Here is a 20,496-nt window from a genome sequence, read left to right on the forward strand (position 1 = left end):
TGTAAAATCGTGCTCATAAAAACTTCATATTACTCCTTTTGGTCTTCTTTGATGGTTCCTTTTTTTTATATAGATATACTGTAACTTCATGGATGGTATCATCCAGTCCTATATTGTTTTGTTTTTCAATAAATTTTTAATTTTAGGGTATTTTTAGATTTACAAAAATTTTCAAAGATAATACCAATAATTCCTGTAGTTTGTCCCCTGCCCCCTGCACACAGTTTCCCCCATTATTAACACTTAACAGCAGTAAGTCATGACTAATGAACCAATATTGCTATGTTGTTATTTTTATTATTATTTTTTTTAGAGATTGAAATATTCTATTTTTGTTAGGAAAGGAAGAGAAAGCAGTCTAGGATGACTCTAAAAGATCAGCCATATGTTCAAAAAACATAATTTGGAAATTTAGCCAGTACAATATTAATTGAAGGCTGGAACAAGATCAGTCCCAGGCGAATGAAGCCGAAAGGAGGTTTTGCTAGACCTCTTACTATCTTCTCCCCACCATCCACAAGTTCAGTGGTGAGAAGGGTCATTGACTGTAATCAGCATTTTTTTAAGGTAAGCTTCTTTATTTTACACCTTAAAATGTTAGCACATTACCATTTTGTGTGTGTGTGTTTTCATATAGCTGTGTATTTATCACAATTGCTTTTTTAATTCTTTTTTGTGAAAAATAACCTACTTATAAAAAAAGCAATAAATTTCAAAGCATATTGCAACAATTAGTTGTAGAAGAGATTTCAGAGTTTGGTATGAGTTGTGATTCTGATATGTTATTATTAACTAAAGTCAATATTATATTTATATTATATTTACATTTTTACCTAATACCCTTTTTCTGTTCTAGTATCCTGTCCAGGATACCACATTACATTTAGTCATCTTATCTTCTTAGGCTCTTCTTGGCTGTGACAGTTTTTCATATATTCCTTGTTTTGATAACTTTGACAATTGTATGGAGCAGTCATTAGGTATTTTGTAGAATGATTTGTCCTGAGTTAATGGGCTTGGGGAGGAAGAATACAAGGCAAAGTACCATTTTCATCACCCCCTGTCAAGGATACATTCTTTCAACATGACTTTCAATTTTGATGTTAACTTTGATCACCTGGCTAGTGTAGTCAGTCCCTTGGTTTTAAAATCTCTGTATGCTTTTGCTGACAATTCCCAAATTTATTTCTCCAGTCAGACTTTTTTTTTTAGTTTTTGTTGAGAAATTGTCACAAACACACAGTTCACAGTATACAATCAGTGGCTCACAATGTCATTGCATAGTTGTGTATTCATCACCATGATCATTTTTAGAACATTTGCATCACTCCAGAAAAAGAAATAAAAAGGAAAAAGAAAAAAACTGATACATCCCATTCTCCTTACCCCTCCCCCTCGTTGACCACTAGTATTTCAACCTACCCAATTTTTTTTGTTTTACCCCTTATTCCCCCTCTTATTTGTCTATTCAGTTTTCCTTATTTTGTACTCATTTGCTCATACTCTGGATAAAAAGAGCATCAGACACAAGGTTTTTGCAATCACACAGTCACATTTGTAAGAAGTATGTAGTTATACGATCTTAGTCAGACTTTCTTGAACTCCAGATTCATAAATCCAGCTGTAAGTTCAATAGCTCCACTGGTAACCATTTCAAACATAAGATGTTTTGAACTGGACGCCGGATTTTCCCCACCCTCTGCAAACTTATACTTGCTGCAATCTTCCCTGCTTTGATTAATGACACTTCTATTTTTCCTGTTGTCAGGGTAAAAATCTTAGCTTTATCCTTGACTCCTTTGTTTTTCTCTCACTCCACATATAATCTGTCAAGCAGTCATACTGGCTCGGCTTCAAAATATTTCCAGAATGTTGCCACTTCACACCATTTCTGCATCTACCTTCCTAGTCTGAGTCCTCATCATTCTGTCCAGGATTATTACATTAGAGCCTGACTGTTCTCCCTACTATTTTATCCTTGCCTTCTTATAGTCTATTTTCCACACCATAGGCAGAGTAATCTTTAAAAAGAAAAACAAAAAGTCTTGTTTTTTACATGTATAAACATACAGAAAATGCAACAAACCATGAGTTTACAGTGAATTTTTGCAAACTGATCTTACTTGCATCATTACCAGCATCTAGAGCAAGACGCAGAACATTCCCAGTGCACCCCTCGTACTTCCTTTGGGTCACTGTCCCCCCCCAAGGATGGTCACAATCTTGACTTTTAAAGATTGGAAGACTTATGGATTAGTTTTGCTTGATTTTTTTTTTTTTTGTATTTTATGTAAATGGGATAATGCAAAATGTAACTTTCTGTGTCTGGCTTCTTTGCCCAGCATTGTGTGTGTGATCCATTCATAATGTTACATGAAGTTGTAAATAGTTTCTTCTCTTTACTCTGTAGTATTGGGTTTGTGTTAATATAGCACAGCTTATCCGTTCTGTTGATGGGCATTCAGGTAGTTTCCAGTTTTGGGCTGTTAAGAATTACACTGTTATGAACATTCTAGTTCATGTCTTTTGGTGCATATATGTATCTGTTTTTGTTGGGTATATACCAAGCAGTGGTATTTCTGGTCTGTTGGGTATGCATAGGTTCAGGCTTAGTGTATATTTTCAAGCAGTTTTCCAAAGTGGTTGTACCCCAGCGAAGCGATCTTTTAAAAAAATGTAACTTAATTCCTATTACTCCTTTTTGAAAACCCTTCAGTGGTTTATCAGTTCATTCAGATTAATAGCTGAAGTTCTTATAAAGGCATATAAGGTCCTATATAAGCTGGTCTCTGTACTTTACCTCAGACTTAATAAGCACAGTTATATTTTAGGGCCTGTCATAGTCTTAATCATGTACCACAACAAAAGACATGTTCTTAATCGGAATCTGCATTCCTGTGTGTGTGAGTTGTGAACCCATTAGCAAATAGTACGTTTTGAAGATGTTATTAGTCAAGGCATGGCCAGATTGAATCAGTGAGGGCCTTAATTCATATTACTGTAAGCCTTATAAAGAGAAGAAATTCAGACCTAGTTGGTAGCAGAAGTTTAGAAACCAGAAGTTAGAGAAAGCCACAGGGAGAGATCAAGATCATTGCCCTTCGATAGAGGCAGAAATGCAAGTCATAGAACCCCAAGGATTGTGGCAAATCATCACCAGAACACTCAGAGAAAGCATGGCCTTGACGATTACTTGATTTGGGATTTCTGGCCTCTAAAATTGTAAGCCAATAACTTCTTCTCGTTTAAGCCAAGGTATTGTGTGTTATTAGTCATAGCTGCTCTGTCAGACTAAGTCAGGGCTTTTGTACTAGTTGTGCACTCCACCCAGTTTGTTCTTGTGCCAGATATCTACATGGCTTTCTCCCTTATTAAATTCAGGGGTTGGCTCAAATGTCAACAATATATGTAAAATAGCTGTTCCTATCCATCTTTGCCCCTTATCTTGAATTATTTTTCCTCTTAGCACTTATTACCACCTGACATATATGTTTATAAAATAAAACCCTTTGGAGGAGGGGCCAAGATGGCGCTTAGCAATGTGCGTGTTTTAGTTCGTCCTCCAGAACGACTACTAAATAACCAGAAACAGTACAGAACAGCTCCTGGAGCCATGTCAGTGACCAGACACACAGCATACCCCAGTCTGGACCAGCTGGACCAGCTGCAAGCCTCCCTGGAACCGTGAGTTCCCCAAGCCGCTGTGGCCGGCGCCCAGCGCCCCTCCCCCACAGGCGGCTTCCCAGAGGGAAAGGAAAGAGACTCTAAACCTGGTCAAGGTGGAGGTTGCTCATTGGGCTAACGGAAAAAGAGGAAAGGGGAGGAAATGGAGGTTTTTGTGGCTGTCTTTCTACGGAGGCTTGGCTGCATATGGATTCAGTGGCGGGGACTTCTCCGGCTGCAACTGCCCCAGGCATAGGTGGAAACAGGCTGCTTTCAGGGCTGTCTCCCACCTGTGCCTTCCCCAGGGGAGGGGTGAAGCCCAACTCAGATGGAATCCCTCCCACAAGGAATTCAGACCCCAGGGCTTGGCAATTTGAAGCCATTAAAACCAGCTTACAACCTCTCCTCTGTCTCCACCATGCTCCCAGCAGGGAGAGTCTGCCACAGTTAAAGGTGCCACAACATCTTTTGCTGGTGGGACCCGCAGGTAGACAAGCGCCACATACTGGGCAGGATAAGAAAAACAGAGCCCAGAGATTTCACAGGAAAGTCTTTTAACCTAGTGGGTCTCACCCTCAGGGAAAACTGACGCAGGTGACTCCTTCCCCCTGATAGGAAGCCAGTTTAGTCCAGGAAAACCCAGCTGTAGTCTATAATACCTACGTCGACCCACCTAAGGGTGGGGAGGGAAAAGGCACCATACAAGCAGGGCAAGAAACAAGAAAACAAGAACTGCAAAATTATCCTCTGTTAAACAAAACCTAAGCTAGAGGTCCGGAAAAAGCTGAACTGAAGGTCAAAGAACAGATAGACAACAAATTCATCTAGCAAGAAAACCCTAGGTAAGAGAAGTGAAAGCAATCTCCAGAATAAACTAATTAAGGAAATTAAATGTCTAGACGCCAGCAAAAAATAACAAATCACACCAGGAAAATTGAAGATATGGCCCAGTCAAAGGAACAAACCAATAGTTCAAATGAGATACAAGAGCTGAAACAACTAATTCAGAATGTACGAACAGACATGGAAAACCTCATCAAAAACCAAATCAATGAATTGAGGGAGGATATAAAGAAGGCAAGGAATGAACAAAAAGAAGAAACGGAAAGTCTGAAAAAACAAATCACGGAACTTATGGGGATAAAAGATACAGTAGAAGAGATGAAAAAAAAATGGAAACCTACAATGGTAGATTTCAAGAGACAGAGGTTAGGATTAGTGAACTGGAGGACAGAACCTCTGAAATCCGACAAGAAACAGAAACTATAGGGAAAAAAATGGAAAAATATGAGCAGGGACTCAGGGAACTGAGTGATAATATGAAACACACAAATAGACATGTTGTGGGGGTCCCGGAAGAGAAGAGAAGGGAAAAGGAGGAGAAAAACTAATGGAAGAAATTATCACTGAAAATTTGCCAACTCTTATGAAAGACCTAAAATTACAGATCCAAGAAGTGCAGTGCACCCCAAAGAGAATAGATCCAAATAGACGTTCTCCAAGACACTTACTAGTCAGAATGTCAGAGGTCAAAGAGAAAGAGAGGATCTTGAAAGCAGCACGAGAAAAGCAATCCATCACATACAAGGGAAACCCAAAAAGACTATGTGTAGATTTCTCAGCAGAAACCATGGAGGCGAGAAGACAGTGGGATGATATATTTAAATTACTAAAAGAGAAAAACTGCCAACCAAGAATTCTATACCCAGCAAAATTGTCCTTCAAAAATGAGGGAGAAATTAAAACATTTTCAGACAAAAAAAATCACTGAGAGAATTTGTTACCAAGAGACCAGCTCTGCAAGAAATACTAAAGGGAGCACTAGAGACAGATACAAAAAGACAGAAGAGAGAGGTGTGGAGAAGAGTGTAGAAAGAAGGAAAATTAGATATGACACACAAAATACAAAAGACAAAATGGTAGAGGAAAGTACTACCCAAACAGTAATAACACTAAATGTTAATGGATTGAACTCCCCAATCAAAAGACATAGACTGGCAGAATGGATTAAAAAACAGGATCCTTCTATATGCTGTCTACAGGAAACACATCTTAGACCCAAAGATAAACATAGGTTGGAAGTGAAAGGTTGGGAAAAGATATTTACGCAAATAACAACCAGAAAAGAGCAGGAGTAGCTATACTAATATCCAACAAATTAGACTTCAAATGTAAAACAGTTAAAAGAGACAAAGAAGGATACTATGTACTAATAGAAGGAACAATTCAACATGAAAACATAACAATCATAAATATTAATGCACCGAACCAGAATGCCCCAAAATACATGCGGCAAACACTGAAAACAGAAATAGACACATCTACCATAATAGCTGGAGACTTCAATTCCCCACTCTCATCAATGGACAGAACATCTAGACAGAGGATCAATAAAGAAACAGAGAATTTGAATATTACAATAAATGAGCTAGACTTAACAGACATTGATAGGACATTACACCCCACAACAGCAGGATACACCTTTTTCTCAAGTGCTCATGGATCATTCTCAAAGATAGACCATATGCTGGGTCACAAAGCAAGTCTCAAAAAATTTAAAAAGATTGAAATCATACAAAACACTTTCTCAGATCATAAAGGAATGAAGTTGGAAATCATAATAGGCAGAGCACCAGAAAATTCACAAATATGTGGAGGCTCAACAACACACTCTTAAACAACCAGTGGGTCAAGGAAGAAATTACAACCGAAATCAGTAAATATCTCAAGGCAAATGAAAATGAAAACACAACATATCAAAATAAAACCCTTTCCTGTTTTTTGGCTGATTGGATAATCCAGAGGTTACAGCCTAACTGGGAAATCTGAAAAAAAAAGAAACTCTGTACCCATTCACCTCACCCCTCTGCCCTAATCTACTATCTCTCTCTCTCTGAATTTGCATATTCTAGGTATTTTATATAAATGAGATCATACAATATTTGTCTTTTTGTATCTGGTTTATTTCACTCAGCATAATTCTTTAAGGTTAATCCATGTTGCAGCGTGTATCAGAACTTCATTCCTTTTTACAATGAAATAATACTCCATTTTGTGTATGTACCACATTTTGTTTATCCATTCAGCTGTTGATGAATATTTGGGTTGCTTCCATCTTTTGGCAGTCATGAACTGTGCTGCTTGAACATTGGTGTATAAATGTCTGTTCAAGTCCTTCCTTTTAATTCAGTATACCAAGAAGTGGGATTGCTAGGTTGTATGGTAATTCTGTGTTCAAATGATTAGGAACTCTTTTCCTCTGTTTTTAATATAAGAGCTGCATATTTTTTAAAATCCTGTTTTGGAACTACAGGCAACTTATTTGGTGACCCCCCAAAATTAATCTCCAAAAGTGTGCAGAAAAAAATTAAAGATACTTATCCTTCAAATGTCTGTTTAGATGCTAGTTTTTCAGGGAGGTGTTCCTTGCCTTCTCAGATTAGATTAGATTATCCTCTAAATCTCTATTAGCACCTGCTATTGCTTCTTTCATAGTATCCATCACGCTGATGTTATTTGTTTTTTATTGGTCTATCCTGCTAGACTGTGAGCTCCATGAAGACGGGGACCATGTCTGTCCTAGGGTTAATCTAGGACTTGCAATATTAAGTAATAAATGTTTGTCAGATAAATAAATGATTAATCTCTGGAAATATGAAGTATTTTTAGGGTTCTTTTTATTGGCTCTTTCTATGTAAAGTGTGTTATTTCTTCAAGGACTTGGCAGGAAAGAGAGGAAAAACATAGACCATTACCATTTGACAGGACAGATAAGCTGATTCCCCCTTTGGGTTATTTGCTGGACCTAGCTACATTCCCCTGTATAATCAAGACTATAGAGTTTTGATTGGTAGTTAATTCCTTGTGGCTTTAGGGCTTGTCAGCAGCTGGAAGCAAGAGTGCTCTTACTGCACTTGTGAACGTTGTTGAGTCTTGAATTAGATGAGAGTACTTTCATTATTTCAGATAATTATTGAGGACACAGGTTTTAAAGTTTATCAGTGACTGAGCTGTAGTGTAGTTTTGTGATTGGTATTTCATTTCATAAACTTATACTACTGTATAAACCTTTCGATGTATGGAAAATTAGCATTAATTAAACCAATATAAGTTATAGAGAGCCTTCTACCAATGAACTCTCTCTGGGACTCAAACATGAGCTTACTTAGGTTTAAATAATTTTCATTCAATCTATGATGTTTGGGTCTCTTGAGTCATGGAAGCCTTTTCATAATTTGGAAGGGGATTTATATTTTGGGGAGCCAATTTTCAACTTAGTTATTGATTTTAATCATTGGGATGGGGAACTTGTGATAGTACAAGAAATTTGCTCCTGGGTTTGGAACAGATGTTGCTCAGGTATGGTCTAAATATTTGTATTTCTTATTAGTAACAAGGTGTTTTTTTTAAATTTAGTTTTGAATGTACCAATCAAGTAGCTATTATATATGCTATATTACATAACTATAGAATTTGGGATTTCAGAGGGTTGCTATAATCTTAGTCTAGACTTTTCTTTTTTTTTCTTTTCTTTTAGGCATAAGTAGTAAAGTTTATTTAAAAGAGAGAGTACACATTAGAGAGGTTAACATGGGCGTGCCCAAGGGAGGGACACGCACTGAGTGGACTGGGCCAGCTTGTTTTATAGGTAAAAGTTTACCAGTGGTAGGTTTCCACAGGAACCTTTGAATACTAGATGTCTTCTTTGTTCTAGGAGGAGATTGCTAGCAGAATTCGTGGTTTGTTGTCGCATACCTAAAATTTGTCTTTGGGCAAATGGTTAACGATGTTTATGACCCGATGCTTCCTTTTATTAACTTAAGAGTTTGCTTTGGGCCCAGAATTTTACAAGCTTTTATGGTTTGGGGGGTTTGCAGTCGTTTTGGGAGGTTTGGGGGCTTTAGGGAAGTTTTTGGTCCATGAAGTTTGCAGCTCTGTATTAGTTCCTTAGGAGCTAGATAAGAAGCAAGAAAGGGACTTGGAGTTCTGTTTACTCTTTCAGACCTAAATAGGAAATTAGGGATTTGCAGTTGTCCTATTTTATTCTGCTTCAATCTCCCCTGAAAGAGTTCAATCCCGTTAATCTTTAAGATCTTTAAGGTTGAAGGTTGAAGGATAAATTTTTGGCATTTTCACAGATTTGAAAGGGTATATGTAGGAATGTGCATAATTGCTGATAATGTTGGAAAGGCTGGAGGATATAAAAAAAATGGAAAAACATTATTATGGTATAATCTGCCCCATCCTATCATTCTTAAAATCTTTCTGCTACCTCTTCCGCATGAGTCCCTGAGAATGGGAATGGGAGGTTACAGATTTACAGCCTGCAATGTTGAGAAATGAGAATAAAATAGGGTTTGGGGGAAGGCAAGTATGCTTTGGCCTACTTAGAGCTGCTTTGTACTTCTGTTCATTTATTTTGTCATATAATGATGTCCCGGTCACACTTCAATGTGGACAACCATCAGATGTACTGGGGTGCAGTTGAAGCAGGAGCTCTGGTGCCCAGGATGCCACCTTTATTTTTTTAATCCAGATTGAGCTGTTTCAAACATGTCACAGATGGGCAGGTCTTGTTTAGATGTACCCTGACAATAGAGATAATATATAGAACTGAAAGGGGATAACTGTAAAGAGTATTAGAATTAGGTAGTTGCTACTTTGGGGAACATGGGTGATTAACAGTAATATTCCATGGGAGGCTAGAGTTACTTAAAGCTGGAATGTATTTGCCAAATATTTAGTTACAACAGAGGTTTATTTATTTATTTATTTATTTAGGGTTACATTAACCAGGAGAACATAATTTATATACTGGCCTTGCTTCTTTTAAAAGTTTCTTTTTGTTAATGAATTTCTGATTTGTAGTTTACTGCAAACACTTTTAGAAAAGCATTAGAGTGAAACAATGCAACAAACAAGGAAATTTAATTATAACACTGAATATTTTTCATGTAACTTATGTTAGAAAGAATGCCGTACCTGAAGGAGAACAAACACTCATCCGACTGTGCTGGGGAAAAGAATTTATTCACGATCTTGCAAGAATGGGTGCCTAGCTGAACACAAGATGGTGGCTGGCTGGCCCCCAACCAATAGAATGCGGAGATGGTTATGCCTCTGCCTGACGGCAGACCCTTCCCTGTTTCTCGGCTCATTGGATACTCCGGAGGCTACAGCCTATGGGGGAAACCTAACTAATTTGAACTTCTGGCACAAGGTTCCCCCTTTGATTATGTTTTACATTTTTAATGACCATTAAGGATTTGGAGCCAGTTCTAAGCTTCCTTCAGAGGTCCTCCCCTTTCCTTGCCTGCATCACCTTTGTGAGAGCTAAACTTAGTTTGATTCTTACACTCAGAATATATTAAATGAATTTAGCTATTTTTAGCACTTAATTTTATAAGGTAAAAGAATAAATTTTTGCAACTGTTTGAAATAAAAGATGTATTTTTAGGGTTGACCTTAAGAAAGCAAAATGTTAAAAGTATTCAGGCTTGAAATTATATATATATTTTTTTAATTTAATTAAAGTTGAGGAAAAGACTTAGAAGTTCTGTTTTGAACAACTAAGGGAATGCTAATGTTAACACAGACATAAGTTATTTTGCCAAACTCTATTGTTTTTATACTTTTTCCTTTTTATGCTACTACTTAAAGAAAACTTTGTACTAAAGATGGAATGATTTGAGAAAATTCACTTAAAAAGAAAACTGAGTTTTAGTTTTGCATTATTATATTTTAGACTCATTAAACTTTTCTTAACCTCGACCACAATTTCTCTCTTCATTAACTCTAAATCTTCCACATCCATTCAGGTTTTGTCTTACATTTTTCTCATTCTGTGACAAGCATTCACTTGATCTTAGGACAAAACTACCGTCTTTTTCCTTTTAATAAAAAAACCACATTCTTTATATCCATCATACTTAAATTACCTAAATAATTTTGCACACTGTCTCCAAGCAAACATCTCACAACATACAATTACCATCAAAATAAAGCTTGTCAGAATATACTTAATGCATTTTATAACAGAAACAATTTTGCTATTTGCTACTTTATTGCTTGCTGTCCTCTTATGCTTATTTTTCTTCATGTTTTGGTTGAGGTTTACATCGCAGCAGGTGGCACTGAGAGTATAGCTTTGATTCTTTTAGATGACAGAGTGCTCCCCTGGTGTGAGGGGAAAAAAGGCAAAAAACCTTTTGTAAGGCAGTTTGAGCTTTAGAAGGTGAAGCGCCATAATTTCTTTTGACTAGGAAATTATTGGTAACAGTGGTGTCCCTGATGGAGGGTTCTTTGTCCTCAGGCTTCATGGGATAATTTTTTTTTTCCTGGGGAAAGGCAATTCCCTTTTGTATTGAAATATAATAGGAAGGACAGTGAATTGCTTCCCTGTCTCCCCGACTTTAAGGTCCACCTGATTTTAACTCTGAGGAGAGGAACGCTCTCGTATACTTTCAGTCCCAACTAAATACTGTATTTAATGCTTCAGCATTTTCAATTGTGCTTTCAGGTTCCTGATTTGGCAGACAGCCTATTTTATGGATTTGGGCACCTAATACCTTTAGTATATGCCTTCCCAGAGTGGGGTGGGATACTCTGGGGTTATTAAAAACTGGTGACTCAATAGAATACTACCAATCTGGCAGGGGGAGTTGGGGTGAAGGCTGGAGCCTGCAACTTCCCATCTACTCCCACTGTGGTACAGGTTTTAGAGAGGGGGGCCAGTGTGAGAGTTAAGACAGAATATGTGGCTCCCATATTAATTAAAAAATTAACGGTCTTACCTGCCAGGTCTAGAGACACCCAGGGCTCCACAATTTCGATATTCTTCAGCGAGATCCAGGGAGTGATTGGCCCCAGGCCCCTTCAATCCTGGTCGGGGGCAGCTACAGGGCTTTTGGGGAAGCTTCGCTTCCCTTTGGGCAGTATACACTCAGACCCAGTGTCCTACCTTCTTGCATCATGGTCAGGGCCCTAGAGGCTCTTTCTGTCCTCGGGGCTCCTTTGGTCTTTGGGGGCACTCCCGCTTCCAGTGCCCCAACTCTCTACATCAGTGACAGGTTCCTGGTGGCGTCTGCCCTGAGTGGCCCTGAGGTAGCTGGTTACTGTTTATAGCCAAAGCTACGAGCCATACTTTATTCTGGTCTCTCCTTGCTTCTCCTTCTCTGTAACTTCACTGGGGTCTCAGGTCTTGTCTGCAAGCTGAATAGTACCCTTGAGACACCTACTCACCCCAGGGTGTCCCCATGGGGGAGAAAAACCTTAGACATTAGGAGACGTGCTGTCTGGATTCACCCCTTGACTCCTGAGCCGGACCCAGAGGGCTCATGAGTTGAATTTCTCACCCCGGTGGCTCTGGACTGGACTCCGAGGGCTGGTGAGTTAGACACATTGCCCAATATTGAAATGCAGGTCTCGAGGGTCCATGTCTTATGCTGCTCTCCTGGGGTCTTTTGAAATCACTCCTGGCAGACTCACTAGAGTATATAACCAGTGCCCTGTTGGCAATGATGCCAGCTGAGCCCCGATCCAGGTTTGACAGTCTCGAAACTAAAAGAATTTAGAGACGAGAGGGTCAGTTGGCATAAGTAGTAAAGTTTATTAAAAGAGAAGTTTATTTAAAAGAGAGAGTACTCGTTAGAGAGGTTAACATGGGTGTGCCTAAGGGAGGGACAAGCCTAGCCTTTTCTTTTTATATAGCGGTTAGATTGTAAATTCGGTGAGGCTGCCATTGGCTGACAGTAAATTTTTTATTGAATTAGTGGATAAATGGATGGATGAATGAACATTATGGAAAAAAAGAGAAACCACTGAAGCCCAGAGAGGTTAAAAAACCCTCTGTGGCCACACAGTTAGTGGAATAGCAAAGACTAAATTGGTGAATTGAAGAAAGCTGAAGGGTAGGATGATTTTAGAAAGTGTTTTAGTAATAGAATCAGAGAAACACAAATACATATCTGTTCTAGTTTGCTAGCTGCCAGGATGCGATATACCAGAAACAGAACGGCTTTAAAAAAAAAACAAAAAACTTTATTGTATAGTATAACATATATACAAAGCAGAGAAATAAAAAAGCAATAGTTTTCAAAGCACTCTTCAACAAGTAGATACAGAACAGATCCCAAAGTCTGTCATGGGCTGCCATACCATCCTCTCAGATTTTTTTCTTCTAGCTGTTCCAGAATATAGGAAGCTAGAAGGCTTAAATATTTTTTTATCACCACAACTGACTTTTCTTTCCTTTTTGTGAAAAATAACATATATAAATAAGCATTAAATTTCAAAGCGCAGCACCACAATAAGTTGTAGAACATATTTCAGAGTTTGACATGGGTTACAATTCTACAATTTTAGGTTTTTACTTCTAGCTGCTCTAAGATACTGGAGAATAAAAGAGATAGCAATTTAATGATTCAGCAATCATATTCATTTGTTAAATCCTATCTTCTCTGTATAACTCCACCATCACCTTTGATCTCTCTGTCCCTCTCTTTAGGAGTGTTTGGGCCATGGCCATTCTAACTTTTTCATGTTGGAAGTGTCTGTCACTATTATGGGGTAGGGAGATGGAACTATCTGTTGTCTGGAGAGGCTGCACTTCTCTATGTCAGAATGGCTTTTAAAAGGGGAAATTTATTAAGTTGCAGGTTTACAGTTCTAAGGCCCTGAAAATGTCCCAATTAAAGTAAGTCTATAAAAAATGTCCAAATTAAGTCACCAACAAGAGGTTATCTTCACTTAAGAAAGGCCTATGAAGCTCAGGGTTTCTCTCTCTCAACTGGAAAGGCACATGGCAAACATGGCGCCGATGTCTGCTAGCTTTGTCTCCAAGCTTCTTGTATCATGAAGCTACCCTGGGGTCATACTCCTTCTCATTTCCAGAGGTCTCTCGCTGCGTGGGCTCTTTCCAAAATGCTTCCTCTTTTAAGGGATTCCAGCAAATTAATCAAGACCCACCTGGAATGGGTAGAGTCACATCCGCCTCCAATTAAAGGTTAGTACCCACAATTAGATGTGTCACATCTCCCTGGAGATCATCTAATCAAGTTTCCAACCTACAGTACTGAATAGGAATTAAAAGAAAGCCTACCTCCATGAGATGGTTTAGGATTAAAAAGTGCCTTTTCTAGGGTACATAATCCTTTCAAACCAACACAATATCGTTTTCTATTAGAGTTCCTAATAATCATTAAATATGGGAACTTAGCACTGTTATTTTTCAAGCTTAATATAACAACTCCAAGTCATTATGTTTACAAGGCTCTTCCAGAGAAATTTTTTTTTTTCATGGACAGGTACTGGGAATCGAACCCAGGTCTCTGGCATGGCAGGCAAGAATTCTGCCTGCTGAGCCACCATGGCCCGCCCCAGAGAAAATTTTTTGATGTTATTAGTGATTCTAAAGAAATACATGTAAAAGGCTTAGGAAGTATTTTTCCTAGAACCAGGTATTTCATGGACAATCTAAGTCCAGAATATAACTTTAATGTAATTGTAGGATAATCTTGTCATTATTTTATAAATTACAGTCCCTGGTAAGGACAAAAAGAAACAACAACTGAATTTTGCTAATATTCTCTAACATGAAAGGGAAAGAAGGAAGGGAAAATCTTTTTTCCTTTCTGCAGCAATTAGACAGATTCCTGCTTTGTGTGAGAAACCCTTTGTACAACTTGAGGAATCTAAATTGTTCTAGATTGTTTGTCTTTTTTTAAAAAAAATAATTTTAAATAGTTAACTTTTTTCTTCTGTTCTCATCCTCATGTTTAACTTAATTAGGAACCCATCCTTTGTATCTTCCTATTTAATTTGCAGCCAAAATTCTTAAATCTTCGTTGAGAACTCTCAGACCTTCTTGACTACCAAGTTCCTCATGAGAGCTAGATTTAGGAAGTCATTGAGTTCCCCTGCTTCCAAGTGAATAGCTCTAAACTGGCCAGAGACCATAGTTTCATTTGTGTTTCATTTGGTATTCTCTGGATATATTCTTGGCTGACATGGCACCCAACACTACTCCAGATTTCTTCCTTGGGTTCTTACTGACTGATCTTAATCATACTTTTCTCGCCATCAACTCCTCCAGCTTTATCATCAAGAATTTGATAAGGTTCCCAGGCTAGGTAAGCACTTTGTGGCTTACTCTGTATCAGAAAATGTTTGTTTTTGTTTTAATTACCGAATCAAGTTAATCAAATAGCTTTCTTCAAGTACAATGTGATCAGTAATAACAGCTTATCAAGGGACAGTAATAAAAGCAGGAATGGGAGAATGGAGGCTTTCCCAGCTCTCACAGCAAAGAGTAAACAGGACCTACCAACTGAAGAGAGACCTAAACAATGATGGTTAACATGCTCAGACTTTGGAATCCAGGGGCTTGAAGACCCACAGTATTTCGTATTGGTGCTGCCATCTATTTTTCTAAATCATGCCTTACCCTTGGACATTGTTTGCCCTCCTGAACCTCTGGTATTCATTGCCCATTGTGGTTTACAGGGCACAGACTAGCTCTAGCTCTGCTATTCACCTGCTCTGCTTTACTTGAAGAAAATCATTATGCCTTGGCACTGAATCTCAAGATTCTATAAAGATAGTGCATTTGGTTTGGACATGTTGTATGGCATGATGATGGGACATTTCATGAGATCTCAGAAGCCTAAGCTAGAACTAATGTGTAAGTTACAAGGAAGTAAATTTCAGCTCAATATAAATAGAATTTCCAATAAATAGAGCTGTTTGGAAATGTTCTGTATTGCCCCTAGATGTGCAGAGAATTATATTCCTGGGGGTGATTCAGCTGAAGCTGGATAAGCAGTTATTGGGATTTTGGGTGGCTGTTAAAACTAAGGGTATGGTGGGCTAGGTATACATTAGGGCTGAGATTTTTTTATTCAGGTTGAAGTACCCAGCAGTTGTAAGCTAATACAGAGAAAGAGAACAAATTGAGAGATTTGTAGTGAAGGTTAGTTAGTGAGGACAATGACATTGCCAAGAGAGAGAGTGCCCAGAAGAGCTGATGGCCAAATACTGAGCTTTGGAGGAAGCCCATGTTTAAAAGATGGGAGCAGGAAGTAGAACTGCTGAAGGAGACCATTTAGAGGAAGAAAACCAGAAAAGTTTGGAGTATAAAGGCCAAGGGAGGAGAGCTTGAAGGAGAAAGAAGGAATCATGAACTGACAAAGAAAATTGTATACTTTAAAACAGTTGTTCCTAAGGTAAGGTACATGTACATTCAACTACTGAGGTATAGTAGGACTTAGAAATATATACACACGTACACACACACACACACACATATATATCAATATTGTTAAAAGTATTTCTATATGCATTTCATAACATATAGAATATATTAGTTTAGTAACATTTCCATATAATTTATAAATATAAATATATTGGAGGTGTGATAAAAAATTTCAACTGGATCAAAAAGGTTTGAGACTTTAACTTTGACAAATAAAACACTCTACTTTTCCATGTTTAGATATTTTCCATTTAGTTTTATAAATATTCATTCATCAGTAATTGGTTAGCTGTTCAATTTTTGTCTAACCATAATAGACTTAATGAAGGATAGAAAAGTGTAGAAGATACTGTAACTGAGAAGTTGGGATTTAAGGGATGATTATGATTACTTAATTATATATATATTCCTTTCTTTTTCTTTCTGTTAGAGTAGATAGAGGGTGAAACCTAAAATCTCTGAACTGTAATCTAGCTGCCTGAATCTCTGATAATGATTATGTAGCTTTTATCTTGTGCTCTTGTGATTGTAAAAATGTTGTGACTGATTCTCACTTATACCCATTTTATCTAGTTTTTATACTTTGGAATCTTGTGATCACTAAAGACAGCCATTTATATTTATTAATGAAGGGCCTTGAGTCAGCCCGGAACTGACACACCCCAATTTGAAGGTTATCTTGATAACAAAAGCTGGATCAAACCAAAATGGACCCCCCTGATATGTGCAGTAGCTAGGACTTTAACCTATTAGTTATCTATACCTCATTTTAATACTAAAAATCATGCCCATCATCGTATTAAGCCTGCCATTTTTTTACATATCTTCTGTGACCAAGCATGTAATCAATCTGTGCATGCTCAATAATTAGATCACCTCTAATTATATCATCTGGAACCATTGTGCTCATTATCCTAAAGCCTGCCCATCTTTTAGTACTATAAAATAATCAGAATTACTGAAGTTTGGGGATTAGATTTTTAGGCCCATAGGCCATCTGATCCCCTGCCTCGCCCTTGTTATAAATTCTTTCTCTCTTTGAAACCCTGTTGTCTTAGGAATTGGTCATTTGAGCGCATTGGGCAGAGAAACACTGCCTTTGTCCAATATCAATACCTCCCTGACTTTGGTTGAGAGCGTAATCTAGCTAAAGAGGTATAGCATTTATCTATGGCTGCCTAACAAACCACCCCAAAATTTAGTAGCTTAAAACAGCAACCATTTTATTGGTCATGATTCTGAAGTTGAGGAATTAATCAAGAATGGCTTGTCTTGGCTCTAGAGGGTATTTACTAGGCTCAGTCATGTGGCTGCATTCAGCTGGTAGTGGTATGTATGGAAGGTGGGAGGTGGCTTCACTCACATGCCTGAGGCATTGGTGCTGGCTGTCAGCTGGGGCACCATGGTTCTTCTCTGTGAGTCCTCTCTTGCCACATGGTTGCTCGTCCTCATGGCTTCTCTCTTCACATGGCCCCTCTCTCTACCAGGATAGCCTGTACTTTTTTTTTTTAATACGTTTATTGAGAATCTTCACACACATACACAGTCAATTCATGATATATAATCAATAGCCTGTACTTTTTACATGGTGGCTGATATGGTTTCTAAGAGAGGAAAAACCACTAGGCCTCTTAAGGCCTAGATATAGAACTGAGTCGTTGCTGCTGCTGATACTGTTAACCAAAGCAAGTCACAGGGCCAGCTCAATTTCGAATGGGGAGGAAATAGATTCTATCTTTTCATGGGAAGAGCAGGCATATGCTCTTGGGAGGAATTGTTGGCAGTTATCTGTAAGATTATCTAGGCTCAGCCACTTGAATCAACATATAATCAAACATTTGTAATTGTAATAAAGTTCAAATTGAATATGAAATGCCTGGTGCCCCCCACTTATCCCTGTTAGCATGTATGCAAGTTTGAAACTGTTGTGTACCCCAGAAAAGCCATGTCCTTTAATCCTCATTCAGTATTTGCGTGGGATCTTTTTTTTTTAAATTGTGAAATATGACATATATGCAAAAAAGCAATACATTTCCAAGTACATTTTAACAAATAAAATGGATTTTAAAGTTTGGTATGGATTACAATTCCATGATTTTTTTGTTTTTTCTTCCAGCTGCTCCAAGTCATGGGAGACCAACAGAAACATTACTTATAGCCCAGCTAATTAGTTATCACTTCTATCCATTCCCTTGCATTTAGGTTCAACCCCATTGGGTAGCCTTTCTTCTTTCTCTAGCTTTTGTGTACCTCTAGGTCTGCTATATTCTACAGTGTAACCTCTGAGATTACCCTTATCAGAGTCATAATAGTGAAATCATACAATATTTGTCTTTCTGTGTCTGACTTATTCCACACTCAGCATTATACCCTCAAGGTTCATTCACGTTGTCATATGCTTCAGGATCTCATTTCATCTTACTACTGCATAATATTCCATTGTATGTATATACCACATTGCTGGGTAGTCCTTGGTGAAGGATTTGTACAGGTCTGCCAGTTTGTCAGGTGAGATGTACCTGCTGATCAGGAGACTTCAAGTCTGGTACTTCCCAGACCTGAAGAACTCGGAGATAGTGACGTCTATGCTAATTACGACCTTGTTGCTCTAACCAGCTTTCCCAATTGCATTCTTTTTTTTTTCCCCACATGGGCAGGCACTGGGAATGGAACCCGGGTCTCTGGCATGACAGGTGAGAACTCTGCCTGCTGAGCCACCGTGGCCCACCCCCAATTGCATTCTTAAGCAGCTCCAGGGCTTCTTTATTCCCTAGGATATTAGTAACAAACATGCCTTCATCCCCCACATTGTTGGCATCTTTCCCATACTTCTCCTTGATGACATTCCTCAGGTTCTGATAAACCTCTGCCCCAATGCACATGGCCTTCCTGAAGTTGGATGTGCCAACAGGGAGGATCATGAACTCTTGCACGGTGAGTTTGTTGCCTGATGACAGCCGCCACTCATCATGTTGAAAGCGGGAACTGGCAGGATGACTTCTGACTTGCCAACCAGGTCAGTGATGTGACGGCACAGGATGATTCCCTTCTCAATGGCTCTAGCCTTGCAGACAGCAAGGGATATGCCCATATGGTGTTTGCACCAAGTTTTGATTTATTCTCAATTCCTTCCATCTCTATCATCTGTATGTCAATCTTCTCCTGTTCCACTTCTTGCTAACCAGGACAGGTGCAATGGTTTTATTGACGTGCCCAACAGCCTTTGAGACACCTTTCCCCATGTAGCATATCTTATCATTGTTCCAGAGCTCAAGGGCCTTGTAGATACCAATTGAGGCACCACTGGCCATAGCAGCTCTGAAGAACCCTTTTGGGGTGAAGAGATCAATCAGTCTGGATGGTGGGATTTCCACGAGAGTCGAAGATCTCTCTGGCAATGATCTTGAGAATAGACGTGGTGAATTTTGGGCCACTCAGTCTCATGGACAAGGGAAGAAACTGAGGGAGAAGCCAAGAGGACTGTAGACATAGGGGGGAGGGTCAGCAGGCCTTCTGTATCTTCTTGAATCAGTATTGGTAGTTCATGTATTTCTAGGAATTTGTCCATTTTGCCTAAGTTGCCTAGTTTTTTGTAATATAGTATTCATAATATTCTCCTATGATTTTAAAAACTTCTTCAGGATCCATGGTAACAACCTCCCTCTCTTTTCTGATTTTGTTTATTTGCATCCTCTCTCTCTCTTTTTTTTTCCTTTCTTTGTTAGTCTAGCTAGGGGTCCATCAATTTTATTGATTTTTTTTCAGAGAACAAACTTGGTTTTGTTGATTTATTTTTTTATTTTCTTCCAGTTTGTTTATTTCTCCTTTGATCTTTATTATTTCTCTTCTTTTGTTTGCTTTGGGGCTAGTTTGCTGTTCTTTCTGTAAATTCTCCAGCTGAGCAGTTAAGTCTTCAATCTTTGCTCATTCTTGTTTTTTAATATAGGCATTTAGGGCAATGAATTTCTCTCTCAGCACTGCCTTTGCTGCATCCCATAAGGCCTAATATGTTGTATTCTCATTATCATTCATCTCCAGATGTTTACCGATTTCTCTAGAAATTTATTCTTTGAATCATTGATTATTTAAGAGTGTTGTTTAATCTCCATTTATTTGTGAAACCTTTGGTCCTTTGGTGATTATTAATTTCTAGCTTCATTCCTCTGTGGTCAGAGAAAGTGCTTTGAATAGTTTCAATCTTCTTAAATGTATAAAGACTGATTTTGTGCCCCAGTGTATGATCTATCCTGGAGGATGTTCTGTGAACACTAGAGAAGAATGTATATCCTGGTATTTTGGGTGTAATAATCTATTAGGTCTAATTCATTTATCACATTGTTTAGGTTCTCTGTTTCCTTGTTGATTCTCTGTCTGGTTGTTCTATCTGTTGTGAACTGTGGTGTATTGAAGTCTCCCACTATTATTGCTGAAACATGTATTGCTTCCTTAAGGTTTTATTTTTATTTTTTTGCTTTGTTAAGTTTTGCCAATGTTTGCCTCATGTATTTTGGATTTCCTTGATTGGGAGCATAAACATTTATGATTTTATTTCCTCTTGATGAATTGTCCTTTTTATTAATATG

The 20,496-nt window shown here is 38.3% G+C and overlaps 1 protein-coding gene and 1 pseudogene across 2 annotated transcripts in view; one reads left to right on the forward strand and one right to left on the reverse strand.

The window, feature by feature from the left end:
* Positions 1-20,496, forward strand: part of CNNM2 (cyclin and CBS domain divalent metal cation transport mediator 2) — a 173,749-nt gene that overhangs the window by 57,624 nt on the left and 95,629 nt on the right. The gene's annotated exons all lie outside the window — the stretch shown is intronic.
* LOC143654566 (alpha-enolase pseudogene) lies at positions 17,552-19,357 on the reverse strand (annotated as a pseudogene).

Source organism: Tamandua tetradactyla, chromosome 13 (assembly GCF_023851605.1).
Source record: "Tamandua tetradactyla isolate mTamTet1 chromosome 13, mTamTet1.pri, whole genome shotgun sequence".
In the NCBI taxonomy this organism is placed as follows: domain Eukaryota; kingdom Metazoa; phylum Chordata; class Mammalia; order Pilosa; family Myrmecophagidae; genus Tamandua; species Tamandua tetradactyla.